Below are 16,712 nucleotides of genomic sequence, written 5' to 3'. Positions count from 1 at the left end.
ACAGCTAGAGAGCCCCAGCTCTTCGGATATAGGGGGCACAAGGACCAGCTGAGCAAGTCGCCTCTTCTCCCCCAGGGGAAGCACCTGGGGACCAGTACCCCACAGCAAGGTCAGTGGCTGGCGAGGGACAGGGTTTGGGGAGCAGAGACCCCTTCCAGTGATTGGGTGGAGGAGTTCCCAGAAGGTCACGGGAGATCACAGCCACCCACATGCGGGCTCGTGGGCTCGGAGCTCGCACAGCTTCTGTCTCAGGCTTCGTTCCAGGCCTATGGGATCCCGCTCCTCTGACCCATTCTTTCCACATCCGCCCTTTGCACAAGGCTCTGATGTCTGGTGGCCTGTCCTGGCTGCCTCAGACCTGCAGCCTTAGCCCCCAGCCCCTGCAGAAGACCAGGTTCCAAGACCTAACCATGGAGCCCAAGGTCTAGGAGGTACAGTGGCCAGATACAGGACACTTTTGCAACACTAGGGCCATGCTGATACTAAAAATGTATTTGTTGTTTATTTGAAATTCAAGCATAACTGGACGGCCTATATTTTTATTTGCTAAGCGTGGCAACAGTAGTGGGAGGAAGCCCCGGCAGGGAACGGGACTGAGGTAGAAAAGGATCCCAGGCTTGCCTCCTGCCAGCTCTGTTTCCCCAGGCTGCACCCCGGCCTGCCCCCACCCCACAGATACTCGGGCTCTGAAGCAGCCCTTAGGCCAGCATCACCCTCCCTTACATGGGGAGCTGGAGATAGCTGCAGGGGCACCCAGAGCAAACCCCAGCATGAAGGAAGACAGCTGCCCCACCGACATCCCCCGCCCCGGTCACCTGCCAGGCCCCTCTGACCGGCAGATCCTCTTCCATGCGGGCGACAGCCCTAGGCCATGACCGTGTGAAACCTCACAGCAGCCCTAGGGGTATTAAACGGCTGAGTGTATCTCTAATCTGGCCCAGTGACTGTGTTTCCGTGGAGCTGGGGCTCTCTAGCAGTCCTGGGGGCACCCCACTTCCATCAGGTCCTGACTCCTGGAATCTTGCCCTTGTCCACAGTCCATGTCAGGACCCAGGGGGGAACCAGCACCTCACGGATGGCTGGGAACCAGGGCTGGTAACCACACGTCTGGCTGAGCTGGGCAGGGCAGCCTGCACTCTGCGGCCCCCGTACTGCGCCTCTTCATGGTTGCTTAATCCACCGCAGCAGGCTTGAGTCAGTGGTCCCTGCGATGGGACCTGAGCTCTGGGAGGGTGGCGGCTGGATATCTAGTTCCATCACTGCCTGCAGAGCCCTGTAAGAATGTGTCCATCAGAAAGGGCTCTGCGAGCACTCTCCCAGACGGACATCACTGTCACCTGGTGTGGAATAAAGGGGCGTCTCAGCCACGAGGAGGGCGCAGCAACCCTGGGCCACGCTTCTCTGAACCAGCCTCTTGGGTCCCTACCCCTGCGCCCGCGCACACAGGGGGCCGCACCTGGGTGAACTGACACCTCGCCCACCTTTAACTCCTCCCGCCCTCTGCGGTGGGTGGGGCCACCGGGCCTCTGGTCCTCGTGGGAATTCGTGGGAATTAGCAAGAAGCACCTCTGCCCTGAGCACCTCCTGCCCTGCGAGGTGTGATAAACGCGCTCCTCCAAGCTGTGAACGGAGCTGGCTGTGCTCCCATCATTATCACCATCACCCATATTTAGAGGAAATGAGGGCTCGCTCGGAGGGGTGGCGAGTGCTGTATGTTGCCATGTGGACACCTGTCTTTGGTGACATGGCCTCGAGTTCCTCCTACCTGGACGCCCCTCCTCAAACACTTGGCCCCCTAGGAAACCCCAAGTCCGGCGTAGCACTCCGAGGCCTGCCACGTGGGCAGGGCCAAACCTTCCTGCCCTCAGGCCCAAAGCGTGCGCACGCCTGACTGCGTGGAGTGCAGGTGCCCGGGGACTGGGTGCGGGACTCTGGGGCCCCACAAACACAACTCCTTCCTTTCCAGTGCCTGCCAAGCATCAACTGTGACCCACTGATGTGTTGGACACAGCTCGGTGCAAGGCAGGCAGCAGAAGACGGAGCAGATCGCACACTGAGTACGTCACACTTAGGGTGAGTGGACGTTGTTTCCTAAAATTTGCATCAGTTACAGATACACATATATGTTTGTGTGTGAGCATCTATACAGAAAATGCGTGTGTATCACAGGTGGGGTGAATGTGGGGTGAGTGTTTTTTCTGAAAATTGTCTCCATGAGAGATAAATGTTTGTATTTTGTATACACATGTACACACATTATACACCCATGCGTATATACACGTGTACCCTCGTGTGTGTATGGGGTTGCCATGTGAATTGCATCGTCTCCCGTGAGCCACAGCCAACGAAGTTGGAGAAACTCTCTTGTATTCTGTTTACTTAAAGAGAAAGAAAAACAAGTCAAAGTTCCCTTGACTCCTCAGGAAACAGGCAGCACATGCTTTTAGTGCAGGCTCTGAAGGTTAAGGGGGGAAGACTGTGTCCCCAGCCGCCACAGGCACTGGAAGGCATGTTGGTGTCGCCCGTGGACATCCAGGAAAGCACTTGGACCTAGGAGGCAGGAAACCTTGGCTCCAGGACCGCGGCCGATACTTCAGCTTCCTGGATCCTCCATGTTTCTTACCTGCCTGTGTCTTGACGCTGCTTTGAGCCTAAGCATGATATCACATGTGAAGGTCCTTACCTGTGGCCCTAAGGAGACCCTCCTTCCTTCTCATTCTCACAAGCAGAGGTTTTTAACTTGCAGAGAAAACCCAAGTCATCCCCGACATGCACTACAGTGACAAAGGCCTCTTAGAACCAACCCCACCCCCCTTGCATGCAACTCACAAAGGAACAAGGCAGAAACTTAAAATAAGCAACAACAACACACACGGAACCCGCCCAGTCCCTCACCCAGCGAGCGTAAGATACACACAGGAAGGAAGTGGCTGGGGGATTCAAAGAGGCCGAGCTGCGATGTCTCAGGAAAGGAATATTTTCCAACCAGCCTGCCCCATCTGTGGTTGGGAACAAGGTTTCAGACGTAGCCTTGTCCAGTGCCCCCTCCTGGACCCCCCACTGGCAGTCTAGACACAACAGTGAGGCCAGATCCACACAGGAAGGCACCCAGCGGGCCCAGCAAACCTGTTCCCACTGGTCCTCGGGCAGGCAGGCGTGGGCGGCTGCGCAGTCTGAAGGGCTGAGGGAAGACCTCCAAGGAGCTGGTTTCTCCGTGTGCTCCCTGTGACTGACTCACCCACAAACCTGTTTTTGATTTCTCATCAAAACCAGCTTCAGGCCCCGACAGGTCCAGCCCCCTGGAGGGTGTCACTCCCTAGCAGAATCCCTTCGACACCCCTGCGACCCGGGAGGGCACCCCTGCAGGACCCGGCTCTGAGCCTGTCCTGCCTCTGCCACCGCCCACCCAGGTCCAGGCTCAGTGGGTAACCAGCACCCTAATTTGTCTATTCTCTTTGTTCTCTGCCCTTCCTCTCTGCCTTCCATCCGAGAGCCCATTCCCATCCCCAGCGCCTAGCTCAAGGCTACTTCCTCTGCGCACCCTCCCTGACTCTCCCTTGCTTGGACCAATCTGGCGTTTTACCATCTCGGCAGCCGTACGTCCAGCTGTGTGAGCCTGAGCAGGTTGATGAACTAACTCCCTGAGCCTCCTTCCCCGTCTGTAGGACGGGGATAATCAAGTTGCCAGCTGGGGCGAGATCATGGCAGCAAGGCACTGAGCCTGTGAGTGGTGCCCCGGGGCTCCATCAATGTCAGTACCAGCAGTCATGAGGATAACTGGCCTTCTATCCTCTGACAGGCGTAATCTCTCTGCAGTAGGACTCATTGGCCCTCCCTCCATTTTCCCTTAGTGCCTATAGAATCGTCCCTGCATACAGCAGGTGCTCAAAAAAGAAAGGTGAGGGGCAGTGTCTCCTAGCTGTCTGGGTCCTGGAGACCCTGGAGGGCGGGAGGCAGCTAAGAGCCAGAGGGTGGCAAACAGCACCCCTTGTGGGAGGGGCAGGAGCAGCTGGGGTGGCCACACCTCGGCTGCTGGGGGCCAACGTCCACTGCCTGGCGCCCGAGACATTGGTCAGCGCCAGCCCTCCTCCAACCAGGCAGGGGCCACGCTGCGTCCATACCCAGGGCTTGGGAAGACCTCGCAGGTTGAGCACCCAGTGTGGGTGTGCCTCTGAGTTGACGTTCCCTGGGCCCCTTGAAGTTTCTAGAATCCAAGCCCCCAGGCTGGATGGGCATCCCCACCCCTGACCTTCAGCAGGAAGAAACCAAGCACACTCGCCCACAGAGGCCAGAGCTGACCAGGCGCCTGCAGGGTCAGAGGCTGGCTTCTCCTTTTCCTCCTCCAGAGGCCAGCGAAGGAAGGACTATGAAAGGCTGGCGTTCCGGGGCCCTGCAGTGGGCTCAGGCAGAGGGTGATGGTGTTGAGGTCACTTCGATTTTCCAGGTGGAGGCTCTGTTCCTCAAGTTAAAACAAACACTTTGTTCTTGAGAATTTCAGGACAGAGAATTGTTGAGGGTTTCTGGCTTTAACCAAATAAATGGGCTGCTCTCAGGCCTGTGAAATAGAGAGGCCCGAAGGACCAAGGCCGAGAGGGTGCCAGGACCTGAGCAGACCAGCAAGGCTGGCCTTGGACCTTTGGGCCCAGCACCAGGGCCCGAGAAGAGGGGTGCTTTGAAAGAAGGGTTTTGGAGGGGAGTCTCAGTGGGGTGGACCCAGGGGATCATGTTTCCCTGGGGATCAAAGGTGAGGACCTAGTCACCCCACTGGGCACGAGCCACAGCCCAGGGCCTGAAATCTAGAGTCGTGCTGGGGCTCACCCGGCCCTCCCATCGAGCGGCTTCTCGGCCCCGTTTCTTCTGGACGTCACGCAGGGTCCCCTGATCCACTAGCTCTCCTCTCTCCCCTGTAAGCTCCTCTCTCCTCTGGCCTCCTCCCTCCCCAGCTCCTGCCTGAGAAAAGAGGCAGCAGAGAGAAATTCTGAGACCTCTGCCTGCCTGCCCCGTGCTCAGAGCCTTCTCTCCTGGCCCATCTGGGGTACAGCGCACCCTCCATGGGTACACCTGGGATGGAGTTGCAGATTTACCAGGTTTACCCCCCATGGGGGCGGCGTGGGGAAGAGGTCATCAAATACGCAAAAGAACCTGGAATAAGTCTCAACTCCACATCCCCCTCCAGTAATACTACGTGAAAGGATTTTCATACTTGCTCTATTTCTCTCCTCCTTTCTCTCTGTTTTTCCTCCTTGTTGTGAATATAATATACATCCAGAAAAAAATTTTAAATATAAGTGTTCAACTTAGCAAATTTTTTTTTTTTTTTGTCCACACCTCACGGCATGTGGGATCTTAGTTCCCCGACCAGGGATTGAACCCACGCCCCCTGAAGTGGAAGCACGGAGTCTTAACCACTGGACCGCCAGGAATGTCCCTTAACTTAGCAAATTATGGTCAAGAAAACCCCTGTGTCGCCACCAGTCAGATGCATCCCAGTGGTACCTCCTCCCTCCCTGGCTCCTGCCTGGACTTATGCCCCCTGGCATACCCAGGAAGCTCTTCCTGAAATGGTTTTATAGTTGACCAGGCGTCCTTGCGTCCAAGGATGATGGTGAGAGCTGCATGTCTGTGTAATGTCTATCAGTGGAATCAAGCAGTGTATGCACAGCTTATATCTACCTTCTTTCTCTCAATATCATTTTAAGATTTAACCCTTTTACTGGATCTGTAGTTCATTCTATTCCTGCTGTATAGAATTCACTATATGAATATGCTTTTTTTTTAGTCCATTACACTATGGATGGGCATTTCCATTGTTTCCATTTGGGGGCTATCTTAGTTCAGGCTGCTGTAACAAAAATACCATAGACTGGGTGGCTAAAACAACTAACATTTATTTTGCACAGTTCTGAAGGTGGGAAGTCCAAGATGAGTGTGACCGCATGGTCAGGGGTCAGGTTCTGGTGAAGGCCATCTGGAAATCTTCCTGATTTATAGATGGCTGTCTTCCCCTGTGTCCTCACATGGCAGAGAAAGAGACAGAGAGAGGAACCCTCTCTTGTCTCTTGTATAAGGTCACTAATCCCACATGAGGGCCCTACCCTCATGACCTAATGACCTCCCAAAGGCCCCACTTCCAAATACCATCACATTGGGGATTAAGTTTCAATGAATGGATTTGGGGGACACAAGCATTCAGTCCAGAGCAGAGGCTATGATCAAGATATTGCTAAGAACGTACTTGCATATGTATTTGGCTGCAACACACACACACATGCTAGTAGGTAAGTAGCTTCTAGAGGAATTGCAGGCTCGTGGGTGTTCAAATCTTCAGCTTTAGAAGACACTGCCACACCATTCTCCAAAGTGATTACAGCACCAGCAGTGTTAAGATTTCCTGGTAAGTTCAAACACTTACCAGTCCCTTGTTGTGGTGAGCTAGTTCACTGTGATTTTAATTTGCATGGTTAAAACACATGTATATGTTTATTGTCCATTTGAATATCCTCTCTTTGGAAATGTCTGTTCAAACATTTTGCCCATTTTTCCATTTTACTCCCCGTTCTGTATTTTTCTTATTGATTTTTAGATGTACTTTATATATTCTGGATATAAGCCCCTTGACAGTTACATGTATTGCAAATATCTTCTTCCACTCTGTGACTTAATGTTTCTTTTAATAGTATCATTGATAAAGAAAAGTTTCTTAATTCAAATGAAACAAAGTGATCAGACATTTTTTTTTATCATTAGGGCTTTTTCAATCTTGCTTAAGAGACCTTTCTCTAGGCCAAGATCATGAAGTTATTCTTCTATATATTCTTCTATGGCTATGTTGTTTGCCTTTCCTCTTTCTTTTTCATTGTTAAAATATAGATAACATAGTATTTACCATATTCAGCATTTTAAGCATGCAGCTCAGTGGCATTAAGTTCATCCACATTATTCTGCAACCATCAGCACCATTCATTTCCAGAATTTTTCATATTCCCACACTGAAACTTTGTACCCATAACATAATAATACCCCACCCCACCCCCCCTTCTCCCAGCCCCTGGTAGAAGCCATTCTCCTTCCTGTCTCTATGCATCTGACTCCTCTAAGTACCTCATGTAAATGCAATCATACTGTATTTGTCCTTTTGTGTCTGGCTTATTTCATGTAGCATCCAGGTTATAGCACATGTTGGAATTTCCTTCCTTTTTTAAGGACTTTTTCATCTTTTCAAGTCTATACTTTTTTTTTTCCAAGTCTATACTTTTTTGCACTTGGATTTTTGTCTTCTCAGCATGTACTGAAAAGGCTGTCCTCTCCCCACTGTTCCTGCAGGGCTACCTTTTTCATAAGTCAAATGAGCTTATGTGCCTGGGCCTGCTTCTGGGCTCTCTATTTTGAGCCATTGGTTTATTTTATATTTTGGAGCCAATAATCAGGCCGAACTCATGGGCTTGCCACCATTGCAGCTGCTCAGGGCCCCATGCTCAGAAAAGCCCTACACATGATTTAATATTCTCCTTCTGCTGTCTTGGAATTCTTTTTTTTTTTTTAATTAAAAAAATTATTTATTTATTTAGGCTGCGTTGGGTCTTCATTGCTGCATGCGGGCTTTCTCTAGTTGCGGCGAGCGGGGCTCTTTGTTGCGGTGCTCGGGATTCAGTAGTTGAGGCTCGTGGGCTCTAGAGTGCAGGCTCAGTAGTTGTGGTACATGGGCTTAGTTGCTCTGTGGCATGTGGGATCCTCCCGGACCGGGGCACGAACCCGTGTCCCCTGCATCGGCAGGCAGACTCTCAACCACTGCGCCACCAGGGAAGCCCCCTATAATATGTTTTGAAACCAGGAAGTGTGAGGTTTCCAGCTTTGTTTTTCTTTCTCAATAGTGTTTTGGCTATTCAGGGCCCTTAGAGATTCCAAAGGAATGTTTTTTTTTTCTATTTCTGAAAAATATGCCATTAACATTTTGATAGTGAGTGCATTAATCTGTAGATTGCTTTGAGTAATGTGGACATATTAGCAATATTTAGTCTTCTAATTCATGAACACAGGATGTCTTTCCATTTATTTATGCCTTTAATTTCTTTCAGCAGTGTTTTGTAGTTTTCAGTGTACAGTCTTTCATCTTCTTGGTTAGGTTTATTCCTAAGTATTTTATTATTTTTGATGCATTGGAAATAGTATTGTTTTCTTAATTTCCTTTCAAGGTTGCTCACTGTTAGTGTATAGAAATGCAACTGATCTGTGTGTGTTGGCTTTGTATCCTGCCACTTTGCTGTATTCATTTATTTTATTAGGTCTAACAGGGTTGGGGTTTTTGTGTGTGTGTGTAGTATCTTTTTTTTTTTTTTATAAATTTATTTATTTATTTATTTGGCTGTGTCGGGTCTTCGTTGCTGTGCACAGGCTTTCTCTAGTTGCGGTGAGCATTGCAGTGCACGCGGGCTTCTCATTGCGGGGGCCCCTCCCATTGTGGAGCACTGGGCTCCAGGCATGCAGGCCTCAGTAGTTGAGGCATGCGGGCTTCAGTAGTTGTGGAGCACGGGCTCAGTTGCTCCGCGGCATGTGGGATCCTCCCGGACCAGGGCTCAAACCCGTGTCCCCTGCACTGGCAGGCGGATTCTCAACCACCGAGCCACCAGGGAAGTCCCTGTGTGTAGTATCTTTAGCGTTTTCTACATATAAGATCATGTCATCTGCAAATAAAGATAATTTTACTTCTTCCTTTCCAATTTGGATGCCTTTTATTTCTTTTTCTTGCCCAGTTTCCCTAGCTGGAACCTCCAGTACAATGTTGAATAAATGTGACAGAAGTAGTCTTGTTCCTCATCTGAGGGGGAAGCATCCAGTCTTTCACTAAGTATGATGGTAGCTGTGGCAGTTTCACAGATGCCTTTATTGGGTGGAGGCAGTTCCCTTCTGCTCTTAGTTTGTGAGTATTTTTATCATGAAGGGGTGTTGGATTTTGGCAAATGATTTTTGAGATGTTCATGTGATTTTTGTTTTTTATTCAACTGACCTATTGTATTATATAAATTTTCAGATGTTAAATCAGCCCTGCGTCTCTGGATAATTTCTTGGTCATGATATGTAGTTCTTTTTATTTGTGGCTGGATCTGGTTTGCTCTTATTTTCTGGAGGACTTTTGCATCCATATTCATAAAAGATATTAGTCTATCAGTTTCTTTTCTTGTGATGTCCTGTCTGGTTTTGGTACAAGGATAATACTGAACTCATAATAAATTGGAAAGTGTTCCCTCCTCTTCTATTTTTTAAAGTGTGTGAAGAATTGGTATTAATTCTCCTTTAAATGTTTGGAAGATGCTAGGGTCTGAATGTTTGTGCCCACCCCCACCCAGTTCACATGTTGGAATCCTTACTCCCCATGTAATGATGTTAGAAGGTGGGGACTTTGAGGGGTGCGTAGGTCATGAGGACCTTATACAAGAGGACCCACAAAGAATCCTCGCCCCTTCCACCATGTGAAGATACAATGAGGAGTCTGCAACCTGGAAGAGGGCCCTCACCCAACCAGGCTGGCACCCCAGTCTCAGACTTCCAGCCTTCAACTATGATAAATAAATTTCTGTTGTTTATAAACCACCCAGCCTGTGGTATTTTGCTGTGGTAGCCTGAACAGTCTAGGACTGTAGAATTCAGCACGGAAGCAATCTGGGCGTGGGATTTTCTTCATGGGTAGTTTATATTATTATTATTGTTATTATTAATTTAATCTCTTTCTTATAGTTATATTCAGATGATCTATTTCTTCTTGAGTCAGTTTTGGTAATTGGTGTCTTTCTAGGAATTTGTCGATTTCATCTAATTTACCTAATTTGTTGACATACAGTTGTTCATAGTATTCCTTTATAATCCTTTTTATTTCCATAAAGTTGGTAGTACTGTCCCCTCTTTCATTTCTGATTGTAGTAATTTGAATCTTCTCTCCTTTTTGTTCTTAGTCAATCTAGCTAAAGGTTTGTCAATTTTGTTGATGTTTTCAAAGAACCAGCTTTTGGTTTCACTGAATTTGTCTACTGTTTTTATATTCTCTGTTTCATTAATTTCTGTTCTGGTCTTTATTTATTTTCTTTCTTCTGCCCACTCTAGGTTTATTTCACTCTCCTTTTTTCAGTGTTTTTAGATGGAAGTTTAGATGACTGATTTAGAGGTCTTTCTTCTTTCTTAATATAGGCATTTAAAGCTATCAATTTTCCTCTAAGCACTGCTTAAGCTGAATCCTCATAGTTTCTGAGCTCCTCTTAGACACATTTTGGACATCCTGGATGATACCACACAACTCTTAACTTTCTCTCATGTTTTTCATCTTTTTGTCTTTTTGCCCTAGTCTGGGAAGTTCCTTTGACTCTATTTTCCAGCCCTTCTCCTGATACTTGTTTTGTTTTGACAATCATATTTTTAATCTCTCTGAACTTTTTCTTGTTCCTGATTTTTCCTTTCTCTAGCTTCCTGTTCTTGTTTTGTGAATGCAATGCCTCCTCAAATATCTCTGAGATGTTAATTATGATTTTTAAGTTCTGCTCATTGCCTTTATTATCTCTATCTTCCCAGGACAGCTGTTACTTGGTTCATCCAGGTCCTTCTCTCGCGGCGACTGTTTTCCTTGGTTGCCAGTTTGCATGTACAGAGGAGAGACAGACTGAGGCGTGCGGACAGCGGGCAAAGCTCTCCTCTGCTGTCTGGGTCTGTTTCCTCAGCCGGCCTCACCCCTTCCTGGGAAGGCTGGCTCCAGTTCTGTCCACAGAGTGACTCATAACCGGCAGCCTTCAGTGGAGGGTGCTGGACCTCCTCACCCCACAGAGACCTGGTGAATGAGGGTGGTACTAAGCCTGCTTCCAAGGTCACTTCTGAAGGCAAACCCAGCACTGCTAGCCACGTGGTGGAGCCTGGGTTCAAGGCAAGCAGAGTGCTCACCCCACTGTTCTGTGGACAATTCCCTCCACCAACTCTCCCCTCCCCACCCCCCAGCAAAGCCCCTGGCCCATCCTGTTCACAAACTGCAGACTCTGAGCTCACAGCCTCTCCGAGTGCTGGGGAGGGTAGCACCTCTACCCAAGCTGCCTCTTGTACGTGTACTGAGCTGCAGTCTCCTCCTCCTTGGTTTATACATCAATATAATCATGCCTGTTTTTTATTTTCTGGAAGTATATCTGTCAGGAGTCCTCCCACCCTCTTCTCGTGTCTGCTTGGCATTGTGCTAAGTTGCCGTTTCCAGGGGGGTTGGAGAGGGGAAGGAAGTAAAAGGGTGTTCAGTCTGCCCCTGGACACCTGAGCTGGCTCAGTTCTCTCATGTGTCTGTAAGTCCCAGACACATGCCATTGTCACCATAGTCATGATAACAGGGCTGTGTGTAGGAGGCCTCATCCCTGACAAGACCAGAGTCATCCCACAATAAACAGCCTGAGCTTAGCTACGGTGCTCCAGTGCAGTGAGATCACGTATAACCATTGGCTGACGTGTTGTGCGAGAACTGTAATTGACTCCAAATGCTCTGAGAGGGGTGTAGCGGTTAGGACTGTCTTTAGCTGTGGGTGAAAGATACCCTAAAACAACAGTGACTTAAACAAGACAGAAGTTACTCCACGTGGGAGGAGGAAGGTCTGCTAGGGAGGGTGCGGCATGTTGAGGCTCAGGCTCCCCCCCTCCCAGCCTCGGCTGTGTGCGGCTTCCATTCCCAAGATTACCTCATGGTCCATGGTGACTGCTCCAGCTCCAGCCATCATGTGTACATTCCTGCCAGCAGAAGGAGAAAGAGGGATGAAGGCCTTGCCCACTCTTTTTAAAACTACTTCCTGGAAAATAAAATAAAAAGAAATAAAAATTAAAAACTATTTCCTGGAATAGAAGTTCCTCATGGTGCTGCCACTCACACTCCATTGGCCAGAACTGGTCCAGCTAGCAGTGTGCCACGCTCAAAACCAAGGGTACCACTATTAAGGGAGGAGAAGATGTGGTGGGGCCCACTGAGGGAGCCCAGGCAGGCACCACGTACCTCCCCAGCGGTCTGCGTGTCCTGGGTACTCGGGAATAGCCACTGTCCATGGCTCAGGTGGTCTGGTCACTCTTCACCTCCTTTGCTATGGTCTGAGCATTGTGTCCCCCCAGTGTTGGGAATCTGTACACCCAGTGCAATGGTGTGTTGGTGGGTGCTTAGGTCATGAAGGTGGAGCCTTCCTTAGAGATTATTCATTCGAGATTATAAGAGACCCAGAGCTCCTTAGCCTCTCCATTCCGCCTCGTGAGGACACAGTGAGAAGTCTGCCACCCAGAAGAGGGCCCTCACCCAACCCTACAGATACCCTGATCTGAGACTTCCAGCCATCAGACAGTGAGAAATATATTTCTTTCTTTTTTTTTTTTTAACGTCTTTATTGGGGTATAATTGCTTTACAATGTTAGTTTCTACTTTATAACAAAGTGAATCAGCTATACATATGAGAAATACATTTCTGTTGTTCATAAACCACCCAGTCTGTGGTACTTTGTTACAGCAGCCGGAATGCATGATGACACCCTTTTTTGGAGGCCCAAAATTCTTGTCTAGAGACAAGAATTCTGGGCCCAGAGTTTTCGTTCCATTACTTGCCGGGCACCCAGTTTCATTGTAGCCTTGGCTTTGAATTCGTCACCCAGCCTTACCAAGCCCGGAGTGAAGGATCTTCCCCAGGGTGGTTACTGGCAGAAGAAGCACTAAAAGAATCAGGGACTTCTGTGTCCCCAGACGTCATGGGGGACATGACTGTTGGAGTTGGCAACAGCGCTGTGCAGAGAAAGCAAACGGAAAACGGCCTGCAGCCGCCCTTCCTCCTGTCCTTGGGTCCTTTGCGCTGCGCCTCGGTTCTGCTGGAAGCAGCTGGGCTTCCAGGGCCCTGAGAAAGAAGGGACAGTTCACGGGGATCCTGGCGCAACCCCCCGGCCCGAACCCCCAGTGCAAACTTTTCCCAAAGTAGCTTCCCCACATTTCGTGTCCCATGTTTGGATGAGGCCTCAGACACCGGCGTGGGCTGGGCCAGAGCAGCGTCCTCCTCCCGGGAAGACCTGCCCCATAGAGAATTCCAGACAACAAGCTGTCTGGTGCCTGACTCCCCAGCTCTACCCTGAGCTTCCTGCCGTCGGGGAACAGCTCCCCATCCACGGTAGCAGTCGGGAACTTGTGCTCACTGGCGGGAGGAGGGGAGTGCTGGGTCCTGCCTGGTCGGGGGGTGGGGGCTGGATTCAGCCCCCTCTCCTCCTGCATTGAGACTTCACACCTCCCCTGACTGGAGCTGCCTTTCCAGGGCCTTTGTCCTCTGGGGCCACCTGGGGGACCTGGGCCCAAAGTCTCGGCCCAGCATCACCTCCATGGCCAGTGATCCCCGTCCCCTGCACACTTTTAAGCAGCACCTCTGTGGAGCAGGTCCTGGCCTGGCTCCGTGTCTCACCTCAACCTCTTCCTCTCAGAGGATGGCAGAGGCCCGCCTCCCTGCTCTGGGGTCTCTTCCGTGGAGAGGCCAAGGGCCTGCCCAGGGTCCAGAGTTTGGGGACAGGCAGAGCCAGGAGGGGAACCGCATCTTGGTCCTTCTCTGCCCTGCCTGCCGGCTTCAAGCAAGACGGTCCTGAGGGTGCCTCCAGGAAACTGCCCACGCAGAGAGCTCCAGGTTGCATCCTGGATGTGCGGCATCCTCCCCGCTATAGCAGACACCAGTGCCGCTCTCCCGTCTCCCACCCCTCCTCTGGGGCAAATCGCATTTTCCAATCAGCAGATCTCCTACAGAGCAGGCTCTTCTTGCACCCAGCGTTGGCCCTCCTCCTGCACAGAGGTGGGGCTGTGTTCCCTGCTCCTGATCCGGGCAGGGTGCCACCCCGGGGTAAGTGAGGCCAGGTCACAAAGGATGAGATGGTCTCTACCTGTCTCTCTTGGGACCGTCCCCTTTGAAAGGCAGCCTCCCTGCTGTGAGGAAACCAAAGCTGCCCCGAGGCCATCTGGAGCCTCCTCGTGACCGTCCCAGAGGCACGTGAGGTGGTGACTCTTCAGATGACTCCAGCCCTGAGCCTGGTGTCCCCTCCCACCGCGGCCGCTGACGTCACCCTCCTTGCTGGGTTTGATGTGGAAACTCGGCTTCTGCGCACCAGTGCCAAATCAAATCTCGGAGACAGAGTTCAGGTGAAGTAGAAAAGAATAGCTTTACTGCTTTGCCAGGCAAAGGGGGACATGGCGGGCTCATGCCTTCAAAACTGTGTGTCCCAAGCCCAGGGGGATTTGATGAGTCTTATAGCAATGGTTCAAAGGAGGGGTTGCTGATAAGGAACAGGGTGTGTGCAGGGCCTGCACTCCTTTAACCTGGCCTCGGGTGGTCTCCCGATGTGTTTCTGTGGTTCTCGAGTTTATCAAACTGTGACCTCCTCTCTGGAATGAAGAATACTTCATCAGATAGTTAACATCTTCCATTTGTTGGGGTTTAAGTCTGCAGAAGAGCTCAAAGATATTGTTACGTGTATCCCTTGAGGGGGAACCAGGACCCTTTCCCAAGGCTACCCTATTGTTTCTTGGCTATTTCTCTCTTGTCTCTTCATCTCCTCCCTTCCCTGATTAGCAACTGTTTGAATCTGCCCTTTGGAACTCAGGGAAGGTCATGGAGGCTGGAGCCTATTCCCTACAAACAAGAAACAGGGGACACAGAAAGGCTTCCATTTCCAGGAACCCCACAGGGTCCTGCTTTGTTAAATGTTCTTTTCCAAATCCTGACCTTCAACATCCAGGAGCACAATAAAATGATCTAAGCTGCTGTGTTTGGGGGTAACTCGTCATCACCAGCAGCAGTAACAGAAATGGCATCTTTCTCTTACAGAAACGTAACATCTCTTGCTCTCTGGTTACATCTTCCTGCCCACCCACCATGCCCCCCACCTCAGAATCACATGTGGCCATGTGACTAGCTTTGGACAATCAGCCTGAGTGGAAATAATGTGTGACCGCATTTAATTGCTGGCCTTGACTCTGTCCCTCTTCTGAAGGCATGAGTGACAGTGCCATCTCTGTGGGTCACATTGAACATACAACAGGAACAAAACCCAAGCCTTTTACTTTCAACTGCTGAGATTTGGGGGTCATTTGTTACTATGCCATATCATGTCCTGACTGATACACACGGTGTTCTGAACACTGTGCCTGGCTCAGAGGAGCTCGTTGCTTACGGAACTGAACACCTGCATGAGGACAGCAGTGTCCAGTGTCCTGTCCCCGACCTGTCCCATCTCACAGCTCTCACATCAGACTCAGGGAAGCCACTCTCAACTCAGAGCTCGCCCATTTCCACTTTTCCACCGCCAGCAGAACATGCTGCTGGGCTCACCCCAGCTCCAGTCCGGCCCCCAGAGGCAGCGGCCTGAGGCATAGGCCCTCTGGGTTCAGGGAGCAGAATGGCCTAAGAAACCAGAGGAAGGATGGGGACCTGGGAGCCTGACAACTGAAGTCAGGTTCCTGCAGTGCCCTCCAGCAGTGTGGCCAAGGGCAAGTCCTCCACCTCCAAGCCTCAGTTTTCTCATTTGTAAAATGGGCACGATAATGTCAGTGTGTCAGTCTATAACAGAACACCCCAGTGTACACAGGGTGTTATACGATACCATGTTATGCATAGAGTGACTTATAAACATTTATTTCTCACAGTTCTGGAGACTGGAAGTCCAAGATCGAGATCCTGGCAGATTCAGTGTGTGATGAAAGCCCCCTTTTTGGTTCACAGACAGGTGTCTTCACTGGTGAAAGGGGCGAGGGCTCCACCTTCATGACCTTATCACCTCCCAGGGGCCCCACCTCCTCATACCTTCATATTGAGGGTTAGAATTTCAACATATGAATTTAGAGAGGACACAAACACTCAGTCCAGAGTACATAGCCTTTCCCTCCCAGGGTATTAGGAGGATTAAATTCCCCTGGGAAGGCCTCGCCCAGGCCGGCTGCACTGGGCGGCACCCAGCCAGTCCTGGTCCCCACTCCCGAGGGAGAGGTGTGGGCCCCAGCCAGCTGCCCTCAGAGCAGGCGGCCCATCAATCCTTACCTCCTGGAGCCCATGCCCTGCTTCACTCAGGCAGCCTGGATGGGCCGCCTGGTGCGGGTGAGCAGAGCTCTCAAATAGCTCTTCTTCCCTGCAGTGACGGGGAGGTCAGTAAGGTGATGGCAGCGGCACACTGTCAGGTGCTCAGGCCCAAATCTCATCTTCCCTCTTTCTCTCACAGGCCACGTCCACCAAACCCAGCCATTGGTCCCTCCACAGTGTGGCCGGCATCCCACCACTGTCAGTCACACACACACACACACACACACACACACACACACACACACACACACACACACACACAACACACACACCACTTACCCTGCTCCAGGACCCGCCTCCTGCCTGGTCTTCCTGACTAACCCCACCCCCCTTCACCCTGCACACAGCAGAGTGAGCCAGTTTAAACCCACGTTGGGGCTCCTGGCATGTTTCCCAACATCAAGCCGTTCTTCAATTCTCAGCGGATGACTGGATGTCCTGCAAATTTGTTAGGGAACTGTTGATGGAAACCACCCGCCATGGCCAGGCCCGCTTGCCTGACTTGTCTCACAACAGGTCATGAGCACGGTGCTGCCACCGGGAGGAATTTGGGAGGGGCCAAAAGAGGGAGGAGACAACCAACCTCCCAGAGTCCTTTGTGCTGGAATCCATCTTGGCTGAGAGATGCGC

The 16,712-nt window shown here is 50.7% G+C and overlaps 1 long non-coding RNA gene across 3 annotated transcripts; it reads right to left on the bottom strand.

Moving 5' to 3' along the window:
- Window positions 1–10,507: 10,507 nt before the first annotated feature.
- On the bottom strand, window positions 10,508–16,613 carry LOC132524743 (uncharacterized). 3 transcript variants are annotated; one of them, XR_009542000.1, is made up of 3 exons: window positions 16,362–16,613; window positions 11,691–11,798; window positions 10,508–10,810 (listed from the first exon to the last, which is right to left on the bottom strand). It is a non-coding gene; the product is annotated as an uncharacterized LOC132524743 (long non-coding RNA). The 3 variants fall into 3 exon arrangements; XR_009541999.1 differs by lacking the exon at window positions 16,362–16,613 and adding an exon at window positions 16,044–16,316; XR_009542003.1 differs by lacking the exon at window positions 16,362–16,613 and adding an exon at window positions 16,044–16,315 and having other exon boundaries at window positions 11,691–11,739.
- Window positions 16,614–16,712: the final 99 nt, after the last annotated feature.

The sequence above is a fragment of the Lagenorhynchus albirostris genome, chromosome 1, assembly GCF_949774975.1.
Source record: "Lagenorhynchus albirostris chromosome 1, mLagAlb1.1, whole genome shotgun sequence".
Lineage (NCBI taxonomy): Eukaryota > Metazoa > Chordata > Mammalia > Artiodactyla > Delphinidae > Lagenorhynchus > Lagenorhynchus albirostris.
This window is presented reverse-complemented; position numbering and strand designations above follow the sequence as displayed.